This window comes from Manis javanica, chromosome 6 (assembly GCF_040802235.1).
Source record: "Manis javanica isolate MJ-LG chromosome 6, MJ_LKY, whole genome shotgun sequence".
NCBI lineage: Eukaryota > Metazoa > Chordata > Mammalia > Pholidota > Manidae > Manis > Manis javanica.
Window position 1 is genome coordinate 107,361,088 of NC_133161.1, and position 23,652 is coordinate 107,384,739.

The window sequence follows — 23,652 nt, forward strand, 5'->3', positions numbered from 1 at the left end:
GATTTTAGGAGTTTTCTCATCATAGTAGGAGTGGCCAAGGACTTCCTGCATACTTTTCATCTTGTGAGCTAAGGCATGCGTTCTAAAAGACAAGGTGGGTCTCTGATGGTCTGGTCCGTGCCTATGAGGGACTTTCTAAGTGTTTATCAGCCTCTGTTTCTACTCCTTCCATAAGGGAGAAAGAAGAGTGTCAGTGCAGACGATACAGTCCTCGGATGGCGCGAGCCTTATCGGTGGGGCTGCCACCCTGCGTGTGACCTTCAGGTACTCAGTGATGCCTCATGAGTCTCTTCATCACAGACACTCTTGTTTCTAAGTCACGACTATCTTCTTCCAAGTTACGGTGATGACTTCCATAGTTATAAATTCTCATGGATATATTTTAACCCACTTTGTGGGTCTGGTGGTGTGCTTCTCAGGCCCCGAAGCCCCATCACCTAAAGGCAGGATATGTCACGAGTGAGTTGAGGGCGACGCTTTGGCAGAAGAGCTCACCTGATGTCACAGCTCAGCCAGACGACACTGCTCCCTTCCTCCCCACCCACTTCATCCAAACCACGGCGACAGAGCCTACAGAGAGGTCCTGCCTGCTTCACCAGTGGCCACCCTCAAGGCTTCAGCTGAAAGCTCTGCCTGAGTGGTCTCATATCTCAGGGGAAGCCAGCGGGGCCCCTCAGGAATCACCCTGAGGCCCCCGGACAGCCTGTCTCACCAAGAGGAAGCAGCTCTGGGGGGCCCTGATTCTGACAAGCCCCCAGGCCAGAAATACTGAGGGTGGCTTTTGGTTGTCTGGGCATCTTGCTGTGTATGGAAAATATTCGTTAGGTTTATTTCTGACTAACACCTTGAAGGAAGATAAAATACCAGTGGGATAAATGGAGGGTATTTTCTTACAGGATTGTTTAAAAAGCTAGCTGGGTTGACACTTTCCTACTTACCCACTGCATGTTAAAAGATGTGCAGTTCTGTGACTCTACATTAACTCACTTCCTAGCATCCATTCCCCGGGCTGCTGCATAACAGTAGTTCCAGCTCTCAGGCCCTGAAGGCATAGGAGAAATGGCACATACTTCAAAGAACAGAGGGCTTACGGAAGTCGTCTTAATAGGTCTGTGTTTGAATTCAGATCTCAGAACATTTCACAATGATTTCTTGGATTTATATCCTCCAAAATGTGACTATACTTCTGAAGTATGTATATGCAAAATACCATTTTAAAATTTGAAAGAAAAAAAGCTGATGTCCACAGCTGTGTCTGGGGTTCTTGGGTTTTGTTAGTAAAGACAGTTTTGTGATGATCTGTGGATCTTCATGTGCTCTCAGCCCTTGTGTTTGGGAGTGACATGGGTTAAGAACATTGATCACCATTCTGAAGATTTGTTTCTTAAAAATCTGGCAGTTGCTCACATTATGAGTTACTAGATAACTGATTAGGACAGGAGCACTGTCTCTTTCTTCCAGGCCCTCTGGCGCCTGTCGGAGTGTAAGAGCAGCATGTGTTGACTGGCCCCACGGAACGGGGTTCTCAGAAGTACAGCGCCCTGTGTGTGTGCAGGTGAGAGTCTGCAGGGAGCTCCTGGTTTTCACCAGAGCCTGAGTGTCCCTGACCCCAGAGGCTGGGTGAGGAACCCAAGTCGGCAAGCTGGGCTCCTAAGGGAGCAGGGGCCAGGCTGTCTCGGGTCAGGAGGCTCCCCACTCTCCTACGGCAGCAGATGCTGCCTGCAGGTCTTGATTTTTCCACATCACTGTGAAGAGAGCCACATGTCAATTCTAGCATGACAGTGACCCCTGATGCCTCTCATCCTACTATTAAGCTGGCCGGTGGCCCTGGAAGGCTGTTTTCATCACCTCTCCTCCTGATCAGAGCACGTTTTACCAACCCTCTGGCTCCCCGGAGCCAGATCACTGAAGCACTGGTGGTCCCAGATGGCTGAGGCTATCATGAGGTCCAGTCCACTTCACAAACAATGCTGCCCTCATTTCCCTCTCCCACTTGGAGATGGGAGGTTGATTCCTTCATTCAGCAGATGTTGACTGCCCACCTGCAGTGTCGCAGATCCTGGGCTAATTGCTGAGAGTGAAATCAGCCTACAGCCATGGATCCAACTTCAGTGGCTCACAGTCCCGCTGATGGATGGACACCTGCTCGGAGCGAGCAGCCCGGAGCTCCTGCGCAGGGGTGCCCTCCCTTGGAGGACTGACAGGAATCACAGTGTGGGGTGGGGACTGCAGCGTCCTTGTGAAGGATGTGCTCTGCACCTTCCAGGCCATGACAGCAGTAGTGGAGTCTGGTCCAGCCTTGCGGTGTGACACCATCTGATAGGATTAGCCTGTCCCTGTCATCAACGGGGATATGCAATGCAAACGAAGAACACAGACTTCTCAATCAGAATGTGTGTGTTGATCACTGAGTGCAATCGCTTGTGTGAACCTGGACAAGCTTCGTAAGTCTTGGGTTTTTTCCTATAAAATAGGGATAATAATTGGGACAAACTTGTTTGGTTGGAAAGATTATTAAAATAAAGTAACAAATGAGGCAGAGCCAAGATGGCGGTGTGAGTAGAGCAGTGGAAATCTCCTCCCAAAAACACATAGAGCTATGAAAATATAACAAACAAAACTCTTCCAAAAATAGAGACCAGAGGACACAGGACAACATCCAGACCACATCCACACCTGCAAGAACCCAGCGCCTTGCAAAGGGGGTAAGATACAAGCCCCGGCCCGGCGGGACCCGAGCACCCCTCCCCCCAGCTCCCGGCAGGTGGAAAGAAACCGGAGCGGTTTTTTTTGTTTTTTTTTTGGTGGGTGCTTTTTGGAAGCCTTAAAGGGACAGGGACCCCGTTGCTAGGGAGGCAGGGTGGCAGGACCGGTGAGCGGTGCCTGCGACCGGCGCCTGAGGACAAAGATCGCGCGTTTTTCCCTATGGGACCGGTGGGCGGGTGCCTGAGACCGGTGCCTGAGGACGGAGGAAATCGCGCGTTTTTCCCTTTTATTTTTTTCTCTTTTTGGTGAGTGTTTTTTGGAACCCTTAAAGGGACAGGGACCCTGTTGCTAGGGAGGCAGGGTGGCGGTACCAGTGAGAGGGTGCCTGGGACCGGCACTTGAGGACAGAGGAAATCGCGCGCTTTTCCCCTTTTTTTTCTCTTTTTGGCGAGTGCTTTTTGGAAGCCTTAAAGGGACAGGGACCCTGGTGCTAGGGAGGCAGCAGCAGGACCGGTGAGCGGGTGCCTGGGACCGGCACCTGAGGACAAAGAATATCACGTGTTTTTCCCTGTGGGACCAGTGGGTGGGTGCCTGAGACCGGTGCCTGAGGACGAAGGAAATCGCGCGTTTTTCCCCCTTTTTTTTTCTCTTTTTGGCGAGTGCTTTTTGGAAGCCTTAAAGGGACAGGGACCCTGGTGCTAGGGAGGCAGAGCAGCAGGCCCGGTGAGCGGGTGCCTGGGACTGGCACCTGAGGACAAAGAATATCGCGCATTTTTCCCTGCGGGACCGGTGGGCGGGTGCCTGAGACTGGCGCCTGAGGACGGAGGAAATCGCGCATTTTTCCCCCTTTTTTTTTCTCCTTTTGGCGAGAGCTTTTTGGAAGCGTTAAAGGGACAGGGACCCCGGTGCTAGGGAGGCAGGGTGGCGGGACCAGTGAGGGGGTGCCTGGGACCGGCGCCTGAGGACAAAGATTACCGCGTGTTTTTCCCTACGGGACCGGTGGGTGGGTGCCTGAGACCGGCGCTTGAGGAAGGAGGAAATCGCGTGCTTTTCCCCTTTTTTTTTCTCTTTTTGGCGAGTGCTTTTTGGAAGCCTTAAAGGGACAGGGACCCTGGTGCTAGGGAGGCAGAGCAGCAGGACCGGTGAGCGGGTGCCTGGGACCAGCACCTGAGGACAAAGAATATCGCACATTTTTCCCTGCGGGACCAGTGGGCAGATGCCTGAGACTGGTGCCTGCACTGCGGGACCAGTGGGGAGCGGGTGCCTAGGACTGGCGCCTGAGGGAAAAAAAAAATCACCCCAGGAGAGGAAGGCCACAAACCAACAAGAAGGGAAGCTCTTCCAGCAGTCACTTGTACCAGGTCTGCAAACTATCTCTATCACTATGAAAAGGCAAAACTACAGGCAGACAAAGATCACAGAGACAACACCTGAGAAGGAGACACACCTAACCAGTCCTCCTGAAAAAGAACTCAAAATGAAAAATCATGAACATGCTGACAGAGATGGAGAGAAAAATGCAAGAGCAATGGAATGAGTTGCAGAGAAAAATGCAAGAGCAATGGGATGAAGTCCAAAGGGAGATCACAGATGTCAGGAAGGAGATAACAGAAGTGAAACAATCCCTGGAAGGATTTATAAGCAGAATAGATAAGATGTAAGAGGCCATTGAAGGAATAGAAGCCAGAGAGCACGAACGTATAGAAGGTGACAAAGAGAGAGATAAAAGGATCTCCAGGAATGAAACAACACTAAGAGAACTATGTGACCAAACCAAAAGGAATAATATTCGTATTATAGGGGTACCAGAAGAAGAAGAAAGAGGAAAAGGGATAGAAAGTCTCTTTGAAGAAATAATTGCTGAAAACTTCCCCAAACTGGGGGAGGAAATAATCGAACAGACCATGGAATTACACAGAACCCCCAACAGAAAGGATCCAAGGAGGACAACACCAAGACACGTAGTAATTAAAATGGCAAGGATCAAGAACAAGGAAAGAGTTTTAAAGGCAGCTAGAGAGAAAAAGGTCACCTATAAAGGAAAACCCATCAGGCTAACATCAGACTTCTCGACAGAAACCCTACAGGCCAGAAGAGAATGGCATGATATACTTAATGCAATGAAACAGAAGGGCCTTGAACCAAGGATAATGTATCCAGCACGACTATCATTTAAATATGATGGTGGGATTAAACAATTCCCAGACAAGCAAAAGCTGAGGTTTTGCTTCCCACAAACCACCTCTACAGGGCATCCTACAGGGACTGCCCTAGATGGGAGCACTCCTAAAAAGAGCACAGAACAAAACACAACATATGAAGAAGGGAGGAGGAGGAATAAGAAGGGAGAGAAGAAAAGAATCTCCAGACAGTGTATATAACAGCTCAATAAGCGAGCTAAGTGAGGCAGTAAGATACTAAAGAAGCTAACCTTGAACCTTTGGTAACCACGAACCTAAAGCCTGCAATGGCATTAAGTACATATCTCTCAATAGTCACACTAAATGTAAATGGACTTAATGCACCAATCAAAAGACACAGAGTAATAGAATGGATAAAAAAGCAAGACCCATCTATATGCTGCTTACAAGAAACTCACCTTAAACCCAAAGAAAAGCATAGACTAAAAGCCAAGGGATGGAAAAACATATTTCAGGAAACAACAGTGAAAAGAAAGCAAGGGTTGCAGTACTAATATCAGACAAAATAGACTTCAAAACAAAGAAAGTAACAAGAGATAAAAAAGGATACTACATAATGATAAAGGGCCAACAAGAGGATATAACCATTCTAAATATATATGCACCCAATACAGGAGCACCAGCATATGTGAAGCAAATACTAAGAGAACTGTAGAGGGAAATAGACTGCAATGCATTCATTTTAGGAGACTTCAACACACCACTCACCCCAAAGGATAGATCCACCGGGCAGAAAATAAGTAAGGACACAGAGGCACTGAACAACACCCTAGAACAGACGGACCTAATAGACATCTATAGAACTCTACATCCAAAAGCAACAGGATATACATTCTTCTCAAGTGCACATGGAACATTCTCCAGAATAGACCACATACTAGCTCACAAAAAGAGCCTCAGTAAACTCCAAAATATTAAAATTCTACCAACCAATTTTTCAGACCACAAAGGTATAAAAGTAGAAATAAATTCTACAAAGAAAACAAAAAGGCTCACAAACACATGGAGGCTTAACAACATGCTACTAAATAATCAATGGATCAATGAACAAATCAAAATAGAGATCAAGGAATATATAGAAACAAATGACAACAACAACACTAAGCCCCAACTTCTGTGGGATGCAGCGAAAGCAGTCTTAAGAGGAAAGTACATAGCAATCCAGGCACACTTGAAGAAGGAAGAACAATCCCAAATGAATAGTCTAACATCACAATTATCAAAACTGGAAAAAGAAGAACAAATGAGGCCTAAAGTCAGCAGAAGGAGGGACATAATAAAGATCAGAGAAGAAATAAACAAAATTGAGAAGAATAAAACAATAGCAAAAATCAATGAAACCAAGAGCTGGTTCTTTGAGAGAATAAACAAAATAGATAAGCCTCTAGCCAAACTTATTAAGAGAAAAAGAGAATCAACACAAATCAACAGAATCAGAAATGAGAATGGAAAAATCACGACAGACTCCACAGAAATACAAAGAATTATTAAAGACTACTATGAAAACCTCTATACCAACAAGCTGGAAAACCTAGAACAAATGGACAACTTCCTAGAAAAATACAACCTCCCAAGACTGACCAAGGAAGAAACACAAAAGTTAAACAAACCAATTACAAGCAAAGAAATTGAAACGGTAATCAAAAAACTACCCAAGAACAAAACCCCAGGGCCGGACGGATTTACATCGGAATTTTATCAGACATACAGAGAAGACATAATACCCATTCTCCTTAAAGTGTTCCAAAAATTAGAAGAAGAGGGAATACTCCCAAACTCATTCTATGAAGCCAACATCACCCTAATACCAAAACCAGGCAAAGACCCCACCAAAAAAGAAAATTACAGACCAATATCCCTGATGAATGTAGACGCAAAAATACTCAATAAAATATTAGCAAACAATTCAACAGTATATCAAAAGGATCATACACCATGACCAATTGGGATTCATCCCAGGGATGCAAGGATGGTACAACATTCGAAAATCCATCAACATCATCCACCACATCAACAAAAGGAAAGACAAAAACCACATGATCATCTCCATAGATGCTGAAAAAGCATTTGACAAAATTCAACATCCATTCATGATAAAAACTCTCAGCAAAATAGGAATAGAGGGCAAGTACCTCAACATAATAAAGGCCATATATGATAAACCCATAGCCAGCATTATACTGAACAGCGAGAAGCTGAAAGCATTTCCTCTGAGATCAGGAACAAGACAGGGATGCCCACTCTCCCCACTGTTATTCAACATAGTACTGGAGGTCCTAGCCATGGCAATCAGACAAAACAAAGAAACACAAGGAATCCAGATTGGTAAAGAAGAAGTTAAACTGTCACTATTTGCAGATGATATGATACTGTACATAAAAAACCCTAAAGACTCCACTTCAAAACTACTACAACTGATATCGGACTACAGCAAAGTTGCAGGATACAAAATTAACACACAGAAATCTGTAGCTTTCCTATACACTAACAATGAATCAATAGAAAGAGAAATCAGGAAAACAATTCCATTCACCATTGCATCAAAAAGAATAAAATACCTAGGAATAAACCTAACCAAAGAAGTGAAAGACTTATACTCTGAAAACTACAAGTCACTCTTAAGAGAAATTAAAGGGGACACTAATAAATGGAAACTCATCCCATGCTCATGGCTAGGAAGAATTAATATCGTCAAAATGGCCATCCTGCCCAAAGCAATATACAGATTTGATGCAATCCCTCTCAAATTACCAGCAACATTCTTCAATGAATTGGAACAAATAATTCAAAAATTCATATGGAAACACCAAAGACCCCGAATACCCAAAGCAATCCTGAAAAAGAAGAATAAAGTAGGGGGGATCTCACTCCCTAACTTCAAGCTCTACTACAGAGCCATAGTAATCAAGACAATCTGGTACTGGCACAAGAACAGAGCCACAGACCAGTGGAACAGATTAGAGACCCCAGACATTAACCCAAACATATATGGTCAATTAATATTTGATAAAGGAGCCATGGACATACAATGGCAAAATGACAGTCGCTTCAACAGATGGTGCTGGCAAAACTGGACAGCTACATGTAGGAGAATGAAACTGGACCATTGTCTAACCCCATATACAAAGGTAAACTCAAAATGGATCAAAGACCTGAATGTAAGTCATGAAACCATTAAACTCTTGGAAAAAAACATAGGCAAAAACCTCTTAGACATAAACATGAGTGACCTCTTCTTGAACATATCTCCCCGGGCAAGGAAGACAACAGCAAAAATGAGCAATTGGGACTACATTAAGCTGAAAAGCTTCTGTACAGCAAAAGACACCATCAATAGAACAAAAAGGAACCCTACAGTATGGGAGAATATATTTGAAAATGACACATCCGATAAAGGCTTGACGTCCAGAATATATAAAGAGCTCACACGTCTCAACAAACAAAAAACAAATAACCCAATTAAAAAATGGGCAGAGGAACTGAACAGACAGTTCTCTAAAAAAGAAATACAGATGGCCAAGAGACACATGAAAAGATGCTCCACATCGCTAATTATCAGAGAAATGCAAATTAAAACTACAATGAGGTATCACCTCACACCAGTAAGGATAGCTGCCATCCAAAAGACAAACAACAACAAATATTGGCGAGGCTGTGGAGAAAGGGGAACCCTCCTACACTGCTGGTGGGAATGTAAATTAGTTCAACCATTGTGGAAAGCAGTTTGGAATTTCATCAAAATGCTCAAAACAGACCTACCATTTGACCCAGGAATTCCACTCCTAGGAATTTACCCTAAGAATGCAGCTATCAAGTTTGAGAAAGACAGATGCACCCCTATGTTTATCGCAGCACTATTTACAATAGCCAAGAATTGGAAGCAACCTAAATGTCCATCGGTAGATGAATGGATAAAGAAGATGTGGTACATATACACAATGGAATACTACTCAGCCATAAGACGTGGAAAAATCCAACCATTTGCAGCAACATGGATAGAGCTGGAGAGTATTATGCTCAGTGAAATAAGCCAAGCAGAGAAAGAGAAATACCAAATGATTTCACTCATCTGAGGAGTATAAGAACAAAGGAAAAACTGAAGGAACAAAACAGCAGCAGAATTACAGAACCCAAAAATGCACTAACAGGTACCAAAGGGAAAGGAACTGGGGAGGATGGGTGGGCAGGAAGGGATAAGGGGGAAAGAAAAAGGGGGGTATTAAATTAGCATGCATGGGGGGAGGGAGAAAGGGGAGGGTGGGCTGCACAACACAGAGAGGACAAGTATGGATTCTACAACATTTTGCTAAGCTGATGGACAGTAACCGTAATGTGGTTGTTAGGGGGGACCTGATATAGGGGAGAGCATAGTAAACATAGTACTCTTCATGTAAGTGTAGATTAAAGATTAAAAAAAAAAAGAAAGAAAGAAAAGGGGGATTACTCCTTGATAGGATAAAACTATTGGTAAATCAAAGATCAACGCATGCTTTAAATATCCTTAATGTTGATCACTTAAAGGGTGTCAGATGATCAGCTATGGAGGTACTCTTTTCTGATAATATTCCTTTCTCTTAATAAAAAAAAAAAAAAAAAGCAGTCCCTGTGTGCTGACCTCCAATGAGTTCTGCACAGTGGTATAGAGGGCATGTCAAAGTGTGGGCAAAGGGTATGTTTGTTTCTATGCAGAAGATCAAGGCCTAGCTTGGATACCCAGAAAATGAACTAAGATACAATATGAGGAGGAGCTTCCGGCATCAGCACTCTCTGGAGGACTCGTGCCGGGGGATGATCATCAAAAAGCCTCCACAGGGATCCGGGCGATGCTGCGGTCGTGGCTGCGTCCACCCCACCGTTTCCTGGACTTGCCATAGTAATGAGGAGGGAGATGTCTAGGCTGGCATGTGCATACAGTGAGACAACGAATTTGACCGGATCTGTACTGTTGGAACTCAACCAGGAGTTGGGAGGGGTGCAAGGTGTAGCACTCCAAAATCTTATGACTATAGACTACAGTTAAAAGGACATATGGGAGGTGAACAGATCCCAGAAATGGGCTGCTTTAATTTGTCTGATTTTTCTCAGACTGATCAAGTACAGTTGGACAATATCCATCATATCATAGACAAATTTTCACAAATGCCTAGGGTGCCTAAATGGTTTTCTTGGCTTCACTGGAGATGGATGGTAATTATAGATTTGCTTTGTTTATGTCACCGTATTCCTATTATGTTAATATGTGTGTACAAATTAGTAGTTTAAAACCTATACATACTTAAGGTACTCTACAAGAAGATATGTCAAAGAAATAATCAATCCTCCCATGTTTTCTTCCATATGCTACCTCTATAGCTTTTCTTCTTCCTTCCTAATTACAACCCTTAAATAGAATTCGTGCCTCATATCGAAGTTACCCAGTATCATAATTCCTCCAGGTGGTAAAGATACCTTGAGACAAGTGCTGGGCATAGAAGCCACAGGGCATAAATCTGCAAAGAAGTAAAAAGGTAACCTTTTCAAACAATATGGCTTCTCTCTCACTTACCAACTTTACATTTCCCTGTATGGCCCCGGAAGATGACTGGTTAGCCAGAGACGGGTAAGATTCCTCAAGGGAGGAACAACCTAAGACAGGCACAGTCGCAGGGGCGCCATCAGGTGAGAAATTGGGTATCAACAGAGGTGAGGCTCAGAACCTCACCCCCCCTGCTTTGAGAGAAATCTGCATCCGTGGATGTTTTATTGCCCTTGTCTAGCTTGGATTAACACATAGTCTACAGGCACACACCTGATCATCTACAATTGCTCTCCTACAACACTAAACTATGTTTTCTACCTTTATCTTGCATCTACCTACCACTTCAGCATTTTATTAAAAATAAAAATAATAATAATAAAGGGAGAAATGTGGGATCAACATATAAATCAAGTATAAAAATCAAACGAATATTCATATTTGACCTTATTGTTTATAGTTCATAATGCGTGATCAAAACCGAAAGTTTCTGTGATGAATGCCCTTGTACTGTTCACCATGTAAGAATTTATTCACTATGAAAGAATTCGTTCACCATGTAAGAACTTGTTCGTTATGCTTCAGAAGATTGGAGACTGACAAGAGTTAGGCTTGAGATGGATTAATGATTGTACATTGAGCATTGATCCCCCTATACTGAATTTTATTGTTGTTAACAACCATTTGATCAATAAATATGAGAGATGCCCTCTCAAAAAAAAATAAATAAATAAAGTAACAAATGGAGAAAGTGTCTAGCACATGTAAGCGCTCTGTTATGGGGGAGGTGAAAGTGTTGGTATAGTGCTTTCTCTGAGGAAACCAGCTCAGTCTCCCAGGTAGCAGGGTGAGAACAAATCCAACGAGGTCCAAAACCCCTGCCTCATAACATTCCAGCGTCTCTACTCTGCCTGAGGGCCTGGGCTTTTCTGCCGGCTGTGTGTGCATGTGGGCATGCATATATGTGTACATATGTGCATGCATGCATTTGTGTGTGTGTGTGCCTTGCCACCTCAGGGCAGGGAAAAGTTACCATAGGAACCAGGAGGGACCAAGCCCCAATTTCAGGAGGACTCAAAATGTTCTGAGAGTGGGGTCTCCACTGCTCTGGTCTATCCCTCATTTAGTGCCTCACTGAGATCTCCCCAGTTCCGCACCAGGCAGACATTTGCACTGTCACAGGATCATCCACCAGGGCAATGCTGGTCACATGTCAAGAGGGAGCTCACCCCACTCTTTAAACCATTGCCCATGAGAGAATAAAACATGTTCCAAAAAGTGTAATCACATATCTACCCATGGTCATGCGAATATTCTAACAGATCTGAGAACTGAGGAGGCTGGCTCTTTAGACCATTTCATCACAGAGGCATTTGTTTTATCATATAATGAACTTACCAAATGCTTTTGGCTCAGCTGCTGGGAACTAAAAGGCACAAGGACAGTCCTACTCCCCTGGGCTCCCCCAGGGAGCATGAGGCTCTGCATTAGCAGGAAGGGAGGCCAGGCTCCCTCTTTGCAGCTGAGCTAAATGTTCTGGGACCTTGCTTGCCTGAAAGATGTCTCTGTTCTGCCCTGAAACTTAAATCATACTTTGTTTACAGAACTCTGGACTGGAAATCACTTTCCTACTAAAATTTAAGGCACTGCCATACTGTCTTCTAGCTTCCACTGTTGCCTCTGAGAACTTCATAGCTATTGTGAGTCTTCTTTCCTTGTACCTGATCTTATTTCGAATGTGATTGCTATGCAAGTTGTACAGTTTTTTTCTCCCTGTCATGACAGGGCCTAGTTCTGTGTTCTTGGTGGGCTCTTCCAATCTGGAAATTCTTATCTTTCAATTCTAGGAAATTTTCTTCAATTATTTCTAATACATTTTCTCTCTGATGTCCTTGTCTTTTTCTTGAACAACTATCATTAGATGTTAAACCTCCTACTATGGTTCCAGATTTTTCCTTCTTATTCTTTGTCTTACTGCTTTACTTCCCAAGATATTTTACTTTTATTTTCCAATCCTTTTATTGAACATTTCATTTCTTAATTTGCAGGAGTTTTTCTTGTTCTTAGGGCACCTTTTGTAAATATCTTCTTTCAGTGAAGTATCTTCTGAGGATGTTAATTTATTCACCTAATAGTCAAATGCTTACTCAACACCAGATACTATTTTAGGCACTTAGAATCCATCAGTGAACAGAAATATCAAAGATCCTTACCTTGTATAGTTTTTCGTAGTATTGCAGGGAGAAGAAAACAAGGCAAACTTTCTCATGTTATAAGGTAATAAATAATATGGAAAAAAGATAAAGTAAAACAGTAAGAGGGACAGACAGTGGTGATGAGAACACATTGTGCTTTAAACACAATGATTGGAGTTAGACTAGAGATGGTGACATTTGATCCAACACTTGAAGTAAACAAGTCAGCCAGATGAATATTTGTAGAAAGCGCAAAAGAGCACGCAGACAGAAGGCATGCAGCTCATGTTCAAGGAAAAGCAGGAAAGCCTGACTGGAATGTGGCAGGGAAGAGGAAAGTGGTAGAGGACAGAGGAATCCAGGCCTCCAGAGACTCACATGAGGCCTGGAAGGCCAGTCATGAATTTGGCTCTTGCTCTGGGTGAAGGAGAGAGCCACTGGAGAGCTTTGAGCGAAGGCAGAACACTATCTGATTTCTATTTCAAATGGATCATTCTGGCAGAATGCAGGGTAGAAGCAGGGAAACCAGAAGGCCAGGCCAGGAAAAAAATTATAGTGGTGGTGGCTCCACCCTGGTATAGTTTGCAGCAGTGAGCAGTGGTCAAACTATAGACATATCCTGAAGCTAGAAGTGAGATTTCCTGGCAGTCAGGTGCAGGGTATGAAAGAGTAGACAAAGATGGCTCCAAAGTGTTTGGCCTCAGCACCAGGAAGGTGCCAGAGCTGAGATGAGGAGGTCAAGCAGGAAGATCGGGGCTGGGTTTTGAGCATACTGAGTTTGAGATGACTTTAGACATGAAAAGTCTGGAGTCTGGGATGGAGCTGTCACTTTGGAGTCATCTGCATATTGATGTTATTTAAAGCCATGACACTGGAGGCACCCACCTAGGAAGTGAGGGTAAAGAGAATGAGGAAGGGGCTGAATGCAGGGCCCTGGGCCACAGCACCATTAAGTTGGGAGACACAAAAGAACCAGCGAAGGAGGGTAAGAAGATGCAATCACCTGGGGAGGGGTACGTGTTCCTGGAAACCAGTGAGGAAAGTGTCATCCTGAGAAGGGAAGGACCCCCAGGTTCAGAGGCCTGTGGTGAGTAAGGGAAAGGGTAAGAGCTGACAGCTGCGCTCGGCAGCCTGAGGTTGTTCGTGAGTTTGTCAGCAGTTTAGAAAACACTTCTTAGGAGTCTTGTTGCAAGAGAGGGCCATAGTTGGTGAAAGAGGATTAAGAAAAAACACTTTTCTAGTTCAGAAAAATAACAGCATGTTTCGATGGGCATCAGAAAAATAGCATGCTTCGATGGGCATGATCCAATGGGCAGTTAAAAACAAAAGTGATGTAGAACAGAAAGAGGGTGGTGCTGTGGTCTGCCAGCAGGCAGAGGAGCCAGTGCTGGCCACGGGCTGCAGAGCAGGTCTGAGGGACACGCACCACACCACCAGCCAACAGACCAGCAGAGGCAGGGTGGCCGCTGTGGAAGCTCTCCGAGTTCTTCGGTCAGCGAAGTACGGAATGAGGCAGCGTCTGCTGAGTGAAGACAGTGGAGGAGGTGGTGCTGAGACCTGAAGAGAGAAAATGTGAATATTGCCCAGGACAATGGGAGAGTGATTGAGTGGTTCTCAAACTTGAGCCTGCTCAACAGTCACCTGGAGGACGTGTTCAAATCCAGGTTGCTGGGCTAGGCTGTAGTGGGGCCTGAGAACTGGTTTCCTAGCAAGTCAGGGTGGCACTGTGATGCTGCCAGTTGGGGGACCCCACACTGCAGGGAAACTCAGGACAGTCGTCCTCGTTCTGCTGGTCCAGGGGGTCCTGGCCGCGTGCCATGACGGCCTCAGGGCCCACACGCTGGGAACACAGGTAAGACCGGTCCGTGGATTCTGTTTTTCCCAGCTCTGCATTAGCAGAAGGGAGGCCAGGCTCCCTCTCTGAAGCTGAGCTAAGTGTTCTGGGACCTTGCATGCCTGAAAGATGTCTTTGTTCTGCCCTGAAACTTAAATCATACCTTGTTTACAGAACTCTGGACTGGAAATCACTTTCCTACTAAAATTTAAAGCATTGCCATACTGTCTTCTATGTTTGCTTGCTTTTTTAGTTTATCAGAATTGCCTTTTCCTACTTGTTGGCTTTAGTTTCCATCTTTCTTGCTAAAGGGCCCCTCGCTATGTGCCGCAGACGGCTGCCCAGAGTCGTGAGGGGGACTGACACGCACTGAAAATTCTGGTCCCTCTGGTATGATCTGGGGGATCTTTGCATTGGGGAAACTGCAGCTTGTGGGGCCCATCACTCTCTGCCGAGCTGCCTGTAGGTGGCAGGAGGGAATGGAAGTGAGGTGGGTGGCCACCTTCACTTGATGGCACTCCTGACCTTCAACCAGATTTAGTACCCCCTGGACCAAAGACGAGGACCTTTTCCAAAAAAGAAGCCTCCAGTTTTGTGCCAGGAAGCAGGAGGGGACTGTGGCCATGACACTGCTGTGTAGGCAAGGGAGAGCTTATTGGTCACCTGTGTGAAGCGCCCTTGCCCCACCCAGAAGCCCTGGATGCGGCCCACCCCCCAGCCCGCCTGCTCTGGGTGGGTGACAGGTGGCTTCTGCTCTCCTGGCTTCAGGCTCAGGACACTTTGCTCCCCCTTCCTCCCATAGGCCTTCCTCTGCTGTGCTTTTTGGCTCCCCAGGCATGTGTGTTTTCCTCCCCTCTAATCTCACGCTCTCTGTGGAGATGCACCTTGTGGGGTGGCAGGGATGGCTGCTCTCCAGCAGGCCTTGCCAGGGAGCCCAGGTGCATGCAGCCCAGCCCTTCACTTGCCCAGCTCCCAGCTAGATTTGGAGGACCAGGAATGGCCGATGTTTTTTAGCCCAAGAGGGTTCTCATCTCCGTGGTTTTCTCTGGACTCTCCCTGGGCTGGACTAAGCACTGCCAGCTGTCGCAGGTGCCAGGTATCGACCAGACCTGAGACAGCCCTATACTCAGTGTCACCATCACTGTGCAAAAGGGCTGAGATGTGGGCACTCTCTGCCCCAAGGGGGGCTCAGACCACACTGCTCTTTGGAAGCTTCTCACACTGAATTATCTTGCTGACATCTTGATTTTGTGATTTTTGTCCCTTACAGAAAGCCTGTTCATTTTGGTCAAATGGAAAAATTCATAAATGAGGCATGTTAAGCATTTGCAAAACACCATAGTTTCTCAACAGTTTTGCCATCACAACATTAGCCATTTCTGGAAGAACAGATGTTGAAGGTCAGTAAAAGCAGAAATAGGTGGCTGGGGCAGGAGAGAAGAGAGAAAAAGTTACTGGCTCCACAGTACATCTGCAAAACAAGCCACCCACCCTCTCCACCTCGCCTCTCCCACCTTGAAAAGCATCAAGCCTTTCAGACATGCCAATACCTGAAATCCCCATATTCCACATCCAGAAAGAAGCTGTAAAATTAAAGTTCCCTGGTTGATGTCTATGAAGATTGACAAGAATGGGCTTTGACATCAGGAGCAGGGTTCTCCTGTGTCTTTGCCACATTCAATACCTGCCTCATACGGCTGTTTGGAGGATTAAATAGAATAATCCAAGTAAAACACCTAACAGTGCAAATGTTAACAAAATAAACATCACCTTTACTGCTAAATTAGGGACAAAGTAACTGACATTAGGGAATTATCTAAGTAAGGAAGTCTGTACTGATGGGGCTGGCTGCAGCTGGCACTCTCTCGGAGAGCAGCAGCAGGCCAGCCCCAACACACAGAGGTTGCCCTCATTTTTCTATCCTTTTCCTGTTCCAGCTTCCCCATTTCTTCAGGAAACACAGGCCTTCCCAGGGAGCTGCTTGCCCCTCCCACTTAGATGCCACAGCTTCAGTGTGAACACCCGACGTACAGAGGTGTGGCATTTAGTTTACAATTAGCACAACTGAGTCATGGAAGGTGTCCCCAACTGCCTCCTCTTTGGAGACAGCAATAGGGCATCTTCACATCCTATGCTCTAGGCTTGCGCACATTTAATGGGTTTATCACCAGAGCATGTTTCGTTCTAATGTATAATAACACCATCTCTCCTTTACTGTGCCAGGCCCCATGTGAAGCGCTTGAACAGCAGCTCTGCACTCAGTTACCCCGTTGACCTTACAAATGCTGGTGCAGAGCTTCTTCGGCACACTTTCACAGTCTCTGTTTCTGTTTTTCTGTTTTCTGTATTTTGAACAAATGCAATAAGTTATTGGTAACTCAGCCACATTTTACTACCTATGAAACAACTTGGGGGTGGGGAAGCTGCACGATGTCATACAACCACTGAGTTGTGGGGCAGTGATTCAACCAGACCCAAATTTACAGGAGTCTTATCAGACATTTCAAGATCAAGGATAAAAATGGAACTAATCTCCATTCTCGCTGAAGGTGAAGGTAGTGGAAGATGAGCCACTGGAATGGACAGCAGAGTGACAGCATAGCACCTAATGTTAGTGGGCAGAGACAGCTAAGCTGCAGTCAGAAGCTCTGATCTAGTCACTCAGGACAAACGTCCAAACCATGATCAAAGCTCTAGAGCAGAGTACATAATCTATAAAATAAATAGTGAATTCATTCAGTCAAAGGTATGGCCTTCCCCCAACATCTGTGTAGTCTTAGTAATCTATTGCTAAATTATCCCCAAGTTTAATGGGTTAATATAACAATAAATCTATCTGTTGCCATGGCACAGAAATTCAAGAGACACTGGGCTGGGCCAATCTGACTTGGGGTCTCCCAAGAGGCTGCCAGCAGTCAGCGTCCCCTAGAGCGGGAGGGAGACCTCCACGAGGGCTCACTTGCTGGGCGGGCAATTGGTCCTGCTGTTGGCGGGAGGTTGGTCCCTCTCTGTATTGATTTCCTAGGGCTGCCTACAGGAGATGAATACAAAATGCACAGTCTGGGAACCTTGAAACAAATTTATTCTCAGTTCTGGAGGCTAGCAGTCTGAAATCCAGATGTCTGTTGGGCCACACTCTCTGAAGGATCTAGGGGAGCATCTGCTGCATCCTTCCTCAGAGCTCCGGCCATGGCCAGCATCCGTGCCCCTCTGCCTCGCAGGCGCATCACTCCAGTCACTGCCTCTGTCCTCACAGTGCCCTCTCCTGTGTACATGTGTCTCTGCCCCTTTTCTTCTTTCAGGGACACCAGTTATTGGATTACGGGCCCATTGACTGCTCCAGTGTGACCTTATCTTAACTAATTACATCTGCAATGATACTATTTTCAAAGAAGCTCATGTCCCAAGGGCCTGGGAATGACATGAATCAGGGAGACACTTTCCAGCCCAGGACACTCCCATGGGGTCATCTTTATAGGGCTGCTCAAGCATCCAAATGACACGGCAACTGGACTCCCCAGAGTAAGGATCTAAGGCCACTCTTTGATGGCCAGACTTCAGAAGTTACACACCGTCACATCTACAGTATCGTACTCAGTGTGGAAGGCACTGAACAAGGGCAGAAATATCAGCAGTTGAGGTTCATCGTGGGCCGCACTGGAGGCTGCCTACATGACTCACATCCCTTCACTTGAAAATACTCTCACCCCTCCCAGGCCCTCTAAATGCTCCTCTCAGTACATGGGCTTCTGCTGGGCTAACACACAGTGCCCTTTAGCTTCTTAGAAGCTCTTTTGTTTATCTGAATAGTTGTCTGAGGTATGACCCTAGGCGTTTCTTTTCACACAGCTCTTAACAAAAGATTTTATAGCTACACTCTTGCAGTCATCTTTATACAACATTTTCCTGAGAGCAGCCTGAGTTTTATCTTTGCCTGAAAGCCATTTCTTAATTTTAGCTTTATTTGCCATCTGGAGGGTCTGAGAATTTTCAAAATCAGCAAGTCCTGACTCCTTTATGTTTAATAGTCCTCATTCTAGCTTCTTTCTCATCTCACAAATTTTACTATAAAGAGCAAGAGGAAGCCAGACAGCATCTTTAACTCCCATTTGGAAATCTCCTTGTAAGTGACTCAGTTCATTAGGTATGTTTTCTACTTTCTCTCTTGGAAGAACTATCATGCATGACAGGGCTCTTTTAGAAAACATTTTGCCCTGTCTGCTTTAGCTTTCTCTCTCTCCACACCCACACCCACATACACTTGCTTCATCACTTGAAAGGAAGTTGTAGATATTATGTATGACCTTCTTCATAAGTACTTCATTATAACTCTTCTGAGAGTAACAACCCGCCACATTATCACATGACAAATATCATACCTGATAAAACTAACAGTGGTTTTGTATTATTGTAAGTCTGGGAAGAGGAAATCCCAGGGCAAAACACCTCTAAAACTGAAATCAGTTAAAGGGAGGAATAAAGTTTAAAATCTGTTTCTTGCTTACAAACTGCAGTCCGGGGCCTTCTCTCTTTCCTGCTCCAGCAGAAGCAAAATCACACCTCACCTTCACCTCTCAGGTACAGATAAGCCCTCGGTTGCCCAGGTAATTACCCACTGATATGGAAATGAACTTCTCTCCACCCCTGAGGATATGCAAATGCACTAAAGCCAGGAGAGATATTCTGGAAATACTACAATTTTACCCACAATTATGTTGTATCCAAATCATATTCAGTGTTCCCCAACTGACTCAAGAATGTATTTAAGTCTGTTGTTTTTTTCAATCATGGCCCAATTGAAGTTCTAGCATTTCATTCATCTCTTCATTATAACTGAGGACAATCCCTGTTTTTTGTTTTGTTCTTGTTAGGCAGAAAAATAGGTATAAGCAGGGTGAAAAGAGAATAAAGCCAGGAAAGCCCACTAAAAAGACCCAGAATTAATGAGTTAATCAGTTAAAGCTCAAAAAAGGCAGGAACAACTTGGCCTGGAAGTTTGAATATTCCCAGATAAAGGAGGGTACCTCAGCATAGCCCATGTCTTTAGTGTGTCAATTACATCATGCCATTGTAAGATTTACTTTAGCCTGCTAAAAGGCCCAACCTATTTTTCTTACTTTACCCAGATGCTGCTTTTCCTCCTCCAGCCCTAATCAAGTAACTTACAACCTGAGCAATTAATATGGCAAGCAAGCCCAGCCATACACAACAGTAAAAGCAAGAAGGATTCCATCTTGAAGATAAGATTGCATTTTAAAACCCAATTAGATGAAAAGTTTCTTAATATACTCATTAGCAAACAATAACTCAGCCCACCTCGGGGGCAGGGCAGGCAGTCTTCTTTGAAAGCTCCCAGACCAAGTCACCAGTATCTCAGAGCAGTAAATTTCTTGTATTAAGTCTTAACAAGTCTGCAACCCCAGCCCTTTGTCACATACCTGAAAAACCCTTAAAAGGGGGAGCCTGTCACCTGCACTTTCTAAGTTCATACATTTTCTTTCAATAAAACTTAAACCTTTCAAGGCGCTTCTCCTCTGAGGTCACCTGCTGCACTTTTTCTCTCTTTAACTTTAAATAAAACTTTTACTCTGCTCCACTACTGTGTCTCTGCCCTTCAATTTTTTGTTGTCGCAGGACAAGAACCAAGGAAAATACACAACGCTCCCCCAACATTTTTAATGACATTGATTTTTTGAAGACTCTTCAAAAGATTTGTCTGATTCTTTCCCCATGGTGCCATTTAACTTCTGCCCTTTCCCACTTCTGTAACTTTGAAGTTAGGTCTAGACTTAAGGGCTATATTGTCTCTGGTTCTTCTGTCTCACTGGTCTCATTTCAAGTGCCCAATAGCCAAATGTAGCTAGAGCCTACTATACTGGACAGTATGAATATAGAACATTTCCATCACAGAAGTTCTACTGAATAACAATGATCTAGATGCTCAGTTACATCCAGGTTAAACATTTGTGGCATGGCCTCTTAGGTGGTATTTGGTACTTCATTAGTGCACCACATGAGAAGCCCTGGCTGGGAGTTCCAGGGTCCCCAAGGGACTTGTGGGCTGTAATAATGGAACTAGAGATACCACTCTCTCCCACTCTGGACATCCTTCTCTGATTCTGTCAGCCTGGATCCTGCATCCTGTAATGGAAAAGATTTCTAAGGACAAGAAAGCAGAATCAAAGAATTTCAGAGCTGAAAGAGAACTTTGATACTATTTTACTGAGTAGCTGCAGAAAATGCCCATAAAGCTTGAAGAGTTGCTCAATGTCACTGACACTAGTTGGAAGCAGAGAATCTCTTCAACAAACATCTCACTCCTGCCGAGACTTACATCCAAGTAGCAAATGAGATCAATTGGTACTGCTAACACTAGCAATAATAATCATAAAATACGGGGGGTCTGGGACAGGTGGACCCAGTGAGAAGACGGACTGGCTCCCATAAGCAGGTAGCCACCATCTACCATAGCATTTTTCTTTATTTATTTTCATTTTGGTATCATTAATATACAATTACGTGAGCAACACTGTGGTTACTAGATTTCCCCCATTATCAAGTCCCCACCCACCACATACCCCATTACAGTCACTGTCCATCAGTGTAGTAAGATGCTATAGAACCACTACTTCTCTTCTCTGTGCTATACTGCCTTCCCCGTGCCCCCCACTACATTATCTGTGCTAATCATAATGCCCCTTATTCCCCTTCTCCCCCCCTTCCCACCCACCTCCCCAAGTCCCTTTCCCTTTGACACCTGTTAGTCCATTCTTGGGTTCTATAAGTCTGCTCCTATTTTGTTCCTTCAGTTTTTCCTTTGTTCTTATACTCCACAGATGAGTGAAATCATTTGCTATTTGTGTTCCTCGGCCTGGCTTATTTCACTGAGCATAAAACCCTCTAGCTCCATCCATGTTGTTGCAAATGGTAGGATTTCTATATGAACCACATCTTTATCCATTCATTTACTGATGTACACTTAGGTTGCTTCCATTTCTTGGCTACTGTAAACAGTGCTGATATAAACATAGGTGTGCATATGTCTTTTTCAAACTGGGTTCCTGCATTCTTAGGGTAAATTCCTAGGAGTAGAATTACTGGGTCAAATGGTATTTCTATTTTGAGTTTTTTGAGGGACCTCCATACTGCTTTCCACAATGATTGAACAAGTTTACATTCCCACCAGAAGTGTAGGAGGGTTCCCCTTTCTCCACATCCTCACCAGCATTTGTTGTTCCTAACCTTTTCTATGTTGGCCATCCTAACTGGAGTGAGATGATATCTCATTGTGGTTTTAATTTGCATTTCCCTGATAATTAGTGATGTGGAGCATCTTTTCATGTGCCTGTTGGCCATCTGATGTTCTTTGGAGAATTGCCTCTTTACATCCTCCACCCATTTTTTAATAGGGTTATTTGCTTTTTGGATGTTGAGGCATATAAGTTCTTTATATATTTTGGATGTTAACCCCTTGTCATATATGTCATTTAGAAATATATTCTCCCATACTGTAGGATACCTTTTTGTTCTGCTGATAGTGTCCTTTGCTGTATAGAAGCTTTTAGCATGATGTAGTCCCATTTGTTCACTTTTTTATTTTGTTTCCCTTGCCTGAGGAGATTCATTAAGGAAAAGTTGCTCATGTTTATATTTAAGAGATTTTTGCTTTGCTTCCTTCCAAGAGTTTTATGGTTTCATGACTTATATTCAGGTCTTTGATTCATTTTGAGTTTACTTTTGTGTATGGGTTTAGACAATAATCCAGTTTCATTCTCTTGCATATAGCTGTCCAGTTTTGCTGACACCAGCTGTTGAAGAGCCTGTCATTTCCCCATTGTTTACACATGGCTCCTTTATCATATATTAATTGACCATATATGCTTGGGTTTATATCTGGGCTCTCTAGTCTGTTCCATTGGTCTATGGGTCTGTTCTTGTGCCAGTATCAAATTGTCTTGATTACTGTGGCTTTGTAGTAGAGCCTGAAGTCAGGGAGTGTAACTCCCCCTGCTTTATTCTTCCTTCTCAGGATTGCTTTGGCTAGTCAGGGTCTTTTGTCATTCCATATGAATTTTAGAACTATTTTCTCTAGTTCATTGAAGAATGCTGTTGCATTTTGATAGGCATTGCATTGAATCTGTGGATTGTTTTAGACAGGATGGCCATTTTGTCTACCACAGCATTTTATGCATGTTGCACTCATTCATTTAAACCTGTATGATATTTTGTTATTTAAAAATGAGAAACAAAATGGAAAAACCTAAAATTTCCATCAAAACGGAAAAAAAAGAGCAACCATGTTGTGAGATACTATTTAATCACTACAGGGAAGTAGTAGAATGTTTACATGCCATGAAACATACTGGAGAATAAAGGGCTACAAAAGATCCCTGTTTAGGGAGGGACCAAGATGATGGCATGAGTAGGTCACCGGAAATCTCCTCCCAAAACCCTACATATTTTTGAAAATACAACAAATATGACTATTCCTAAAAGAGAGACCAGAGGATACAGTACAACACCCAGGCTACATCTACATCTACGAGAACTCAGCATGTCACAAAGGGGGTAAGATACAAGCTGCGGCCCAGCGGGACACAAGTGCTCCCCCGACCCCATCTCCCCGGTGGGAAGAAAGGAGTTGAAGGGGGTGGGAGTAGAAGTCCAGGACTGCTAAATACCCAGCCCTAATAATCCACATTGCATGGTGTGCTGGATATTAGAGAAACATAACAGTAAAATCTGTGAGTGGGTCCCCACAGCTGGCTCCCCTGGAACAAAAGAAAAGCGAGTGCATTTTGAAAGCCTTAAAGGGACAGGGTCCTCACAGCTGGCTGGAAGTGTCCCGGCACACTCAGCCAAGCAGCTGGGAATCCCATGGAACTTCAGGCACCATAGCCCCCTGGAAGGCAACGCAGCCCTGAGGCCCCTCACGGCGATAAACAGCCTGCCAGTTGTTCCCACTCTGGCACAGTCCTGCCACAGTGGCGGAGCAGCCAGAGAGTGGCCACGCCCACAGCAACCCCCAGAATCTCTTCCCAGCATGCAGCCACCCAGACCAGACCCAGAGGCCACCACTGACACACAGATGCAGGGCACAGGCAGAGGAGACCAGGGCAAGGCGTGAAGGGGCACTCACAGGAGAGCACAACTGGTGCACCTGCCCCTCCCTGCAGGGCTCTGGGCTGCCCGGATGGTGAT

At 44.6% G+C, this 23,652-nt stretch overlaps 1 protein-coding gene across 1 annotated transcript in view; it reads left to right on the plus strand.

The window, feature by feature from the left end:
* Positions 1-23,652, plus strand: part of LOC118967753 (LanC like glutathione S-transferase 2) — a 177,603-nt gene that overhangs the window by 102,349 nt on the left and 51,602 nt on the right. The gene's annotated exons all lie outside the window — the stretch shown is intronic.